The sequence below is a fragment of the Erinaceus europaeus genome, chromosome 4, assembly GCF_950295315.1.
Source record: "Erinaceus europaeus chromosome 4, mEriEur2.1, whole genome shotgun sequence".
Taxonomy (NCBI): domain Eukaryota; kingdom Metazoa; phylum Chordata; class Mammalia; order Eulipotyphla; family Erinaceidae; genus Erinaceus; species Erinaceus europaeus.
In genome coordinates, this window is record NC_080165.1 from 46,106,606 (window position 1) to 46,115,902 (window position 9,297).

Genomic DNA, 9,297 nt, shown 5'->3' on the forward strand with positions numbered 1-9,297 from the left:
TTTCTGGACAGATGACCTTACCGTTGTGTCCTGGAATTCCACCTCTCCAGAGCTCTGCCCCACTAGGGAAAGATAGAAACAATCTGGGAGTATGGATCAACCTACCAATGCCCATACGCAGTGGAGAAGCAATTACAGAAGCCAGACCTCCCACCTAAAGATCTTTGGTCCATACTCTCACAGGGATAAAGAACAGGAAAACCTCCAGTGGACAGGATGGGATGCAAAACTCTGGTAGTGGGAATTGTGTGGAATTGTACCCCCTTCCACTTAACCTATGATCTTGTCCATCATTATTAAATCAATAAAAAATAAAGAAAAACAAAAAAAGAAAGAGTGGACATACAATACTCATACATAAGCCATGGCTGAATGTGAATGTTGAAGCAAAAGTTTAGAAGGAACTATGGAAGGGCATTTTAATGATTTTTAGAATAAGAAACAGATTTTTAAGTAATACGCAAAAAGGATAAATCATAAGAGGTAAAGTCGATAACAATTGGCAATTATAATGTTAATTAAATGAAGGACTTCCAATTCAGCAAGAATGTACAAAATAAGTCATATACACCTTGCCAACATGACCAAAGATATGAATAATTTTTCAAAACATGCTTAAAATCTGGAAATAGCAAAAACCTAGAAATCATTCAGATGACCAACTCCAAGAGAATTAATATGGGAGTCAGGCAGTAGCACAGCTGGTTAAGCACACGTGGTGGCGCAAAGCACAAGGACCAGTGTGAGGATCCCAGATTGAGCACCCGGCTCCCCACCTGCAGGGGAGTCACTTCACAGGCGGTGAAGCAGGTCTGCAGGTGTCTCCCTGTCTTCCCCTCCTCTCTCCATTTCTCTCTGTCCCATCCAACAATGACAACATCAGTAACAACAACAATAATAATAAAAACAAGAGCTACAACAGGGAAAATAAATAAATATAAGATAAAATATAAAAAAGAGAATTAATATATAACTTGTGACACCTTTATTAAAAAGAAAGTTAAGCATCATATCATGTAATAAAGGTGACTGGAAATTATATGGATAACTCATACAGTTAACACTGTTCCCTGAGTTAATGAAATGTCCATTTATATACAACTCAAGAACTTTATTTAGAAATAGGAACACAAAGATATAAAGAAAAGCTAAAATTAGAACTACTTACAGGTGGTCAGTAGTCTTGGACACAGAAAGAAAGGCTGAAGACTCTTTCAGTACAGACTTTTCAGCAGCATTTATTTTTTTTTTACACGGGTGCATTATTTTAATAAAAATCATAAAAAGAATTTTTAAAAGTAAAGAAGTGAATAAATGGAGACTACATGAAGGCTAGCAGAAAAGTTTTTTTTGTGTGTGTGTCCTGAATGGAAATCTGGAGAGGGTAATTAGTTGATGTGGAAGACAGGATTTTGGAAGCATTGTTAGTTTTGATTACTTTTTTTTTTTTGTAGCAGATTTAATACAAATGGGGAGAAATCATTCAAAGGTGAAGAACGTTAAGGGGATAACCCAGATTATGGTCCTGAGAAGTAGGAACCACAATATCTTTTGAGAAGACACTGATTATTAAATAATAAGAATGATGATGGTGGAAAATGTTGATGCATATATGCACAGACTTTTCTTCAGGTATTGGGTAACGTTCCTATCTGATGGATTCAACTTTTTTTTCTTTTTGGTGTGAGCAGACCTCACATGCCCACAAATATATCTGGGGAGGAAAAGTAAGAGCTTTTAGAGTGAGACCTTATGAATATAGTCATTATGGAGTTGGGCCACACTGGCTATCCATTTGAGGTTGGCAATCAGGAGTTTATAGTGATAGTAAATTTCTTGTAAAATCAGTTCAGCTAGAGCTTTTCTCAATTCAACTTTTTTTTTTTTTATTAAAGTAACATTGCATTAAACATCATGTAAGTTTCAGGTGTGTGTCACTGAAAATCAACTTGTATATATATCACATAGGATTTATTGCAAAATTCCACTCCACATTTTTTTACTATGTATTTGTCCATTTGTATTGATTGATGCATACTCTTTCTTCATTTTTATTGGTTTATATTCCAAAAGATTATACACTTTATGAGTAAAGTCTTATGATCCTTTTTTATTATAATAACTAATCTCACTAAGCATGCAAAACTCTAATTCCATCCATGTTGTTATAAAGATGAATTTCATCTTTTTTATTATTTTTATTTATGTATTGGATAGAGACAGCTAGAAATCAAGAGGGGAGTAGGAGAGAGAGAGGGAAAGAAACAGAGAGACACTTGAAGCACTGCTTTACCAGTTGGGAAGCTTTCCCCCACAAGTGGAAACTGGGGGCTTGAACTTCTGCCCTTGTACATTGTAATATATGGCCTCAACCAGGTAAGCCACCATCTAGCCCCTTATTCATTTTTTAATTGAATAGTATTATTTATATATAACTTATATTAAAGTTTTCTTTGATTTGAAGTAATTCTGGTTAATGGAACTGATACGTGCTAGTGGTACAATTTCACATCTCTTTAAAATGCACATTAATAAAACACGCCCCAAGATCGAAGTGCCAATACACCTCTACCACAGCCTACTAGATCCACTCCACTGTTTTAACCTCTCCACTCCCCATTTTGATAGTTTTAGTTTTTCAAAAGTGTAAATATTTGTTCAAGTTGGTCTGTTTCCTTTCTCTCTCTCTGTCTTTTTCTTTCTTTCTTTCTTTCATTTATTTATTTTAAAAGGGAGACATTAACAAAGCCGTAGGATAGGAGGGGTACAACTTCACACAATTTTCCCACCACCAGATCTCTATATCCCATCCCCTCCCCTGATAGCTTTCCCATTCTCTATCCCTCTGGGAGTATGGACCCAAGGTCATTGTGGGTTACAGAAGGTGGAAGGTCTGGCTTCTGTAATTGCTTCCTCGCTGAACACGGGCGTTGACTGGTCAATCCATACTCCCAGTCTGCCTCTCTCTTTCCCTAGTGGGGTGGGTCTCTGGGGAAGCAGAGCTCCAGGACACATTGGTGGGGTCATCCGTCCAGGGAAGTCTGGTTGGCATCATGCTGGCATCTGGAACCTGGTGGCTGAAAAGAGAGTTAACATACAAAGCTAAACAAGTTGTTGAACCATTATGGACCTGAAGGCTGGAATAGTGCAGATGAAGTGTTGGGAGGTACTCACTGCAGACTATTGTGTACTTCTGCTTTTAGGTATATATTTTGCCCTAGTTTATGAATATGTGTGAACATATGCTCTATCTCATAAAACCTGGTCTATATCTAGGTTTTGGGATTTTTTTAGGAAGTGAACTGCCTGGAATGGAATTAGAGAATACTATGAAAGGAAAGGTCTCACCCGAGTAATGAAGCTGAAGGGTTGTCATTCCACACCTGAAGTCTTTGGACACAATCTGAAGCGAAGCATGCTGGGGTGGCACTTGTTGCATTGATTAGGTTGTGATCTCTTTCTTTCTCTCTTCCTTTCTTCCTTTCTTCCTTTCTTTCTTTCTTTCTTTCTTTCTTTCTTTCTTTCTTTCTTCCTTCCTTCCTTTCTTTCTGTTTACTTATTTATTTTTATTCCATATATAAATGAGATCATCTGTGTTCATCTTCTTTATCCACTCTCAGTTGATAGACACTTAGGTTGTTTCCAGTTGGCCAGAACTTTTAAAATCATCACATAGATACTCTGTCACATCTACTCCAAGAAACATAGCAGTGTGCCAACAACAATTCAAGACAGAATAAGACTGGCACAGCTTCTGAAAGACAAATTTTTCATAACAATGATTAATATAGTACATTTTTATAAACCAAGGGAATTCTTATTTTAAAATAAAGTTAATAAAATATAAAGTTAAAGGGAGTCAGGCTGTAGCGCAGTGGATTAAGCGCAGGTGGCGCAAAGCACAAGGACCGGCATAAGGATCCCGGTTCGAACCCCGGCTCCCCACCTGCAGGGGAGTCGCTTCACAGGCGGTGAAGCAGGTCTGCAGGTGTCTATCTTTCTCTCCTCCTCTCTGTCTTCCCCTCCTCTCTCCATTTCTCTCTGTCCTATCCAACAACGACAACAACAATAATAACTACAGCAATAAAAAAACAAGGGCAACAAAAGGGAATAAATAAATAAAATAAATTAAAAAATAATAATAATAAATAAATAAAAATATAAAGTTAAAATAGATTTTTAAAATAGAAAATCAAAATATTTAAAATGGAATGTTCTGAATATAAGAGGTGGCTCCAGACTCTTCAAATTCCTGGGCAACTGACTTATTTGCTTCCTTTTACAAATGGTGGCTTCTTTATGAAAAAGTGTGAAAATTAATGACTTAAACTCTAGTGGGTGTGGTAGCCACACAGAAGCCAAGTTGAGATTATATATATATATATATATATATATATTGTTTCAAAGCCTGTGAATTTTTTCTACTTAGTCACATAATATCTAGCATTTATTCTTCAGGGCTTCATTTTTGTGTTCAAATATTCTACTACACCGCATTCTAAATAACGTGTAGAATATTCTTTAAAAAAAATCTAATAGACAGTTGTGAATGTCAATTCTGGCTATAAATAGAATTTTATTAAAATATGAGGCAATCTCTGCTGTTATTTGGCTGGTATTTTTCTCATCTATTTTGAGCCTTTTGGTGAAATTCAGAGCAGTACAAATTAGGCTCAAATTGTACTAATTTTGGACTCTGTTTAGGGAAATAAATTTGCATCTATATTATCCTTGCTGTTTGACAGATGAGTAAAAGGAGTCATAGAGGTGTTGCTTGTTCGAGATCCTAAAACTCACAAGCAGAAGCTGCTAGTTTCCTATTCTGTCAGAGTAAATGGTGCTACTATTTTTAGTTCAGTGTTCTTTTCCATTTCTGGTTATAGTGATCAGGGAAAGAAAGGAAGAAACTCTACTTTGTTTCTGAGATAATTTCTGATCAATTTCAGGCAACTCATAAGCCATGTATTTCTCTGGAACTCTTAAGACCCTTGGATAGTGATGGTAGGTAGGAGATTCTATGGTAAACCTCATGTAACACAATGATTACAAAATATTACCTCAAATCCTATTCCAGGAGTTATAATGAAATCTTGGGATATAGCCCTGCTGTAATAACTTGTAAAATACATTATTCTCTTAGTTCTGTGCTATTTAAAAAAGTCAGAGGTAAACAAATTTTACCAACATGGGTACATCCATTAAAAATATTTAAAGGGTTCCGGGAAGTAATGCAGTGGGTTAAGTGCACATGGCGCGAAGTGTAAGGACAATGTAAGGATCTCGGTTCAAGCCTTCGGCTCCTCACCTGCATGGGAGTTGCTTTGCAAGCGGTGAAGCAGGTATGCAGGTATCTATCTTTCTCTCCCCCTCTGTCTTCCCATCCTCTCAATTTCTCTCTGTCCTAGCCAACAAAGACAACAACAACAACAATAAACAAAGGCAACAACAAAAAAAAAGGGAAAAAATGGCCTCCAGGAGCAGTGGATTCATAGTGCAGGCACTGAGCCCCAGCGATAACCCTGGAGGCAAAAAAAAAAAATGTTTAAAGGGGTAATTGTAATAGTAATCACATGAGGGGAAAAGATTCACCACTGAAAAATTTCAAGGAGATAGCAGCTGGTAGCACCATAATTCTAAGAAAGGGCTTGGTTGCATGGGAACAAATGAGCTGCAACAACTTCCTACAGCAACTGAGAAGGAAGGGGAAAACTGAAGGGTTTGCTACCACTTATATAAACATATCCGGAATTTTACACCATGTTGTTTTTACTTGGGAGATTATTTTATAATGCAGTGGTAGGGGTAGGATGTTATTAAACTTTTCTTTCTCCCACAACCTGCCACTTACTTGTTACTTAAATATTACTAAGAAAAATGATAGTAATGGATATAATCTTATAAACGTTACCTTGGACCTTACATTTGACTCGGTGGCAGGTAAACTCTAAATATCTCTCCATTTCTGTCTTCTAGACAGCATACCTTTGTGTAATCTCTCACTAAATGTGAGATGGCCTACCTCTAATCAGTAAAATTATCAAGATGCTAGGTGTCACCTCTGCATTAAATTACTAACATTGTAACTTCCAGAATGCTAACAGACACTCCAGTGCTGGCTTTGATGAAGTAAACTTCTATGTTGGAGAGACTCACATAACAAGGAACTAATGACAGCCTTTAGTCAACAACCAGCAAAGAACTGAGGGCCACCATCCAAAAACCTGTCAGTAATTAAAAGTAAAGTTTTCCTAGGTCAAAACTTAAAAGCAAATTCTAACATTGGCCAACACTTTGATTGCATCACTGTTAGAAACTCTGACAAAGAAACCCAAGTAGTCCATGCCCAGACTCCTGATAAACAAAAACCTTTAGATTAAAAATGTGTGGTTTTTCAGAAAAAAAGTGAATATCACCTTACAAATGCATAAATCGCTTGTGTTCTCTGTTCTCCATACATTTATCTAGCTGTCCATTTGCCAGAAATGTCCTTCCTTCATCCTCTCCCTCTACCTAAAAATTGTTACTCTTTTTTCTTCCTTCCTTCCTTCCTTCCTTCCTTCCTTCCTTCCTGCCTTTCTTTCTTTCTTTCTTTCTTTCTTCCTTTCTTTCCCTTCCTTCCTTTCTTCCTTCCTTCCTTCTTTCCTTCCTTCCTTCCTTCCTTCCTTCCTTCCTTCCTTCCTTTCTTTCTTTTTTTTGTGATATTCAGTCATGACAGAAACTTTCTGGGTAATTAGAGTTTTCTTTCCCTGCATCTTTTTGGCACCTGTTCCCTAGTGTCATAGCCCCTGCATTGCCCTATATCACACACGTGTCTCATTGCTCATTAGACTGTGATTTCCTGGAGGTGAGAGAATGTACTTCTCTATTTATTTTCCCCATATCTACCAGTGAGCATTCACTGCACAGTGTTTACAATATTAATGTCTGTCAATTGACTAAACTATATCTAGAAGAAAAATAACCAGACTGTGCCTTTGTGAGTATGGGAGGAATCACAAACTAACTCATACTCTCTTGTTGTTGTGAGAATGCCATTAGATAAGCAAATGATTTCTTCTGTGTGTGGTTAGCTCACCAATTTAAAAGCTATACTCATAGTAGTTTGTTGCATTAACATTAAACATGGATAAAATTCATACTGAGCAGGAACTATTTTGGAGCTTCTGGAAGTCCCTTTACTCATAACTGTTGGCAATTCAAACTAATAATCATTTCATTAACTACAACAACTTACACAGAGCAGAGGATTCTTTGCATTTCCCTCTGAAATCACTTTTCATTAAAAAAAAAAAGTTGGACTAAGTGATATATTTCAAAGTATATTTGAAAGAAGATCTATTATGAAAGTATGCTTAATTTTATGTATCAATAATTTAGTTTGACCTATAAAAAGTAATTCTTCAATATTATTGATCATACAAGACTCTCAGTCTCAATTTAAATATATGAAAGATTTATTTATTATTTTCATTATTGGTAAGGACATAATTAATGCTTAATTTACTATAGAAATTGAATTTTGAGTGGGCTCCTATAATTTGCACAGTTGAGTAAATCTTCATAGGGATAGGATGAATGTGTTCTATCAATCTTTGAATGCTTTGCTCAGTGAAAGGAGTGGACTGTGGCAGTTAGCACTTGTTGTCAACCCAGTCTCCACGTCTCCTTTATCCTTATTATCAGAGTTCCAACTTTGTTTGAAATGGTACAGTCACCTACAAATGTACATTCCCCAGCTTCTCTTATGAGGAGATAGCCAAGTGAAACACTTCTGGTCAAGAAGATATAAGTGTTTCAGAAAGTTGTTCAAAAGGAAAAAGACTTGAACTACAAATGTATTTTCCTTTCCTTTTTCTGAAATGAAAACACAGTGTAGGAGATGGAGCAGTTTCTTTAAAAAAATTAAATTATTTTAAAATTATTTTTTATTTATTGGATAGAGACAGAGAGAAACTTGCAGATAAGACGAGGGAGATAGAGAGAGAGAGAGAGGTAGAGAGACACCTGCAGCCCCATTTCACTGCTTGAGAAGTTCTCCCCTGCAGAGGGGGATCCAGGGCTTGAACTTTATGTTGTGTATGCTCAACCATGTGTGCCACTGCCTAGCCTTTAGGGGAAGTTTCTTGTGATTGTGAACCACAAAGTATGGAACTGAATGTCACATTTTAAGGATGAATGAGAAGAAAAGGTATCCTATGGTGAAGCTCTTCAAGCCCTGGATTCCTAACTCTTGAATAGCTTATATGTAAGATCACAAAATGATACTTGGTTAAGTTCTGTAAATTTAGTTTTCTTTCTTTTGGTTTACCAAGAAAAATAACATAGGAAGAATATACGACTGACTCAGTGGAATGACTAGAGGAAATGTGAAAAGTTTGTTTTGAATAGCACAAAATAATATCTCCTCTTCCTTTCTTTCTTCCTTCCTTTATTTCCTTCCTTCCTTCCTCCCTCCCTCCCTTCCTTCCTTCCTTCCTTCCTTCCTTCCTTCCTTCCTTCCTTCCTTCCTTTCTTCCTTCCTTCCTTCCTTATCTCTTTTTCTTTCTCTCTCTTTCTCTTTCTTTCTCTCAATTTCTTTCTTTCTTCCTTCCTTTCTTTCTTTCTTTCTTTCTTTCTTTCTTTCTTTCTTTCAATCAGGGGAAAATGTGAACACAGTACCCCACACCACAAATTATGCAGAGGAGTTTCCCACATTTGGGGGAATCACAGGGGTTATCACATCTAGAGTGCAATGGATAAGCCTCGCCCTGGGAAAATCACCTTTATGATCATATCTCCCCTGCCAAGTAAGTATTTATCTCCCATTTCTTTAAGTATTTCTGAGGAACTATAATAAACACACACACACACACACACACACACAACACAACACATACAGAGTTATTATTATTATTATTATTGATTTAGTAATAATCAATAAGACCGTAGGATAAGAGAGGTACAATTCCCACCAACAGAGTTCTGCATCCCAACCCCTCCATTTGAATCTTTCTGTTCTTTATCCCTCTGGGGATAAAGAACCCCAATAAATGGACCCAGGATGGTTATGGGTTGCAGAGGGTAGAATGTCTGGCTTCTGTAATTGCTTCTCCACAGGACATGGGCATTGGCAGGTCAATCCATACTCCCAGCCTACAAACGGAATTGTTTTTTTTATCTTTATTTGTTTATTGGATAAAGACAGCTAGAAATTGAGAGGGAAGGGGTGATACAGAGGGACAGAGACACAGAGACACTTGCAACACTGCTTCACCCCTCACAAAGCTTTCCCACTGCAGGTGGGGACCTAGGGGTTGA

The 9,297-nt window shown here is 37.0% G+C and overlaps 1 non-coding gene across 1 annotated transcript; it reads right to left on the reverse strand.

Annotated features, from left to right (window-relative positions):
• Window positions 1–8,634: 8,634 nt before the first annotated feature.
• Window positions 8,635–8,794, reverse strand: LOC132538351 (U1 spliceosomal RNA). The gene has a single exon (XR_009549747.1). It is a non-coding gene; the product is annotated as a U1 spliceosomal RNA (small nuclear RNA).
• Window positions 8,795–9,297: the final 503 nt, after the last annotated feature.